Genomic DNA, 1,453 nt, shown 5'->3' on the forward strand with positions numbered 1-1,453 from the left:
GAACCAGCCACACACTTGGTGCTTCTGCTCCGGGGCTGCCCTGGCCCCAGAGGCTTTATCTGAGAGACAATAACCAGTGGCTGGAGCGTGGATGTGGCTGTGGGAAGGGGTGACGGATTTGGGGTGGAACAGGTACCTCATTTGTATTTTTATTTTCCCCAGGGAAGGGAGTTCTGTCGGACTCTTTGCTGTCACCTCAATTGGGATTTTTTTTATTGTTATTCTTGCTTTGGGGAGCCTGACAGTCCATGAATTTGCTGTCCATGTTCTCCTCCTCCTCTTCCTCCACACAAATTGTTTTTGTATCTCTATTTTTTTGTATTTGTTTACTCTCTCCCTTCCCGCTGCCCAGATAGCCCAGCTGCAAAGCCCTGGGGCCTCCTCTCCGGGTTCCCTGTATCCCAATCCCACTTCTTCCCGTGGCACTTTCCCCCCCATCCCTTTCCCTGCCTGGCCAGGCTCGGTGCTGCCGCTTGGAGACTCCGAGATCACTTTCAGCCTTTCACAGAAAGGCAAAAAAATACCAACTCAAGCTCAAACCCAGACCCTCCCCTTGGCTGCTCAGCGCCACAGGGACCTTTTTGGGGTGTACAAAGCATGTTGTGCTGTTGCTTTCCGGGAGAGCTGGATCCTGGATGGGGACAGCTTCTGTTTACACTGTGTGCTGAGGCTGCTCCGTGCTTGTTGCTACTCGTTTTGGTGGTTTTATTTTTGTATTATTATTATTATTATTATTATTATTATTATTTCTTCTTTCTTCCTATAATCTCTTGGCAGGATTAGAACTGGCACGTTGCTGAAATAATGTGCACCCCACTGTTTTCCCTCTTTATTTTTCAGTGGGAAGATGGAAATGGGGAAGCGCCGGGTGCCTTTAGAGCTGCGGAGGTTTGGGAGGGGCTGGGAGGGGGGAGCTGCTTGGCTGGAAATATTAAGCAAAACAACAGGCAAAGATAAAAAGAAACACACCTGGGGAGGGCGGGGGGAGGGCAGGAAGATGTGTTTGGCTATTTTTTTGCATTAAAAGGAAAAATGGAACTAAGCTCCAATGGTTTATTCGTGGAGAGGTGGAAGGCAGCGACTCCGTCACCTCCAGGATGGGATGGGCAAGGATCCCTCTGCCTCCCTTTGGGAGTGGTGGTTGCAGTTGCTCTGACCCTGGACTCTGGGAAGTGTTTCCTGGCTTGGGTTGGAGGTGGGAAGAGCAGTGGGAGCCAGATCCCATGTTCAGCCCGGAGGAGGGAAGGCACCAGGGAGACCTTGGGGCCTCTTCCAGTGCCTAAAGGGGCTCCAGGAGAGCTGGAGATGGACTTGGGACAAGGGTGGAGGGACAGGACAAGGGGGAACGGCTTCCCACTGCCAGAGGGCAGGGTTAGATGGGATATTGGGAAGGAATTGTTTCCTATGAAGGTGGTGAGGCCCTGGCACAGGTTTCCCAGAGAAGCTGTGGCTG

The sequence above is a fragment of the Manacus vitellinus genome, unplaced genomic scaffold (assembly GCF_001715985.3).
Source record: "Manacus vitellinus isolate BGI_N305 unplaced genomic scaffold, ASM171598v3 scaffold_52_pilon, whole genome shotgun sequence".
NCBI classification, from domain to species: Eukaryota; Metazoa; Chordata; class Aves; order Passeriformes; family Pipridae; genus Manacus; species Manacus vitellinus.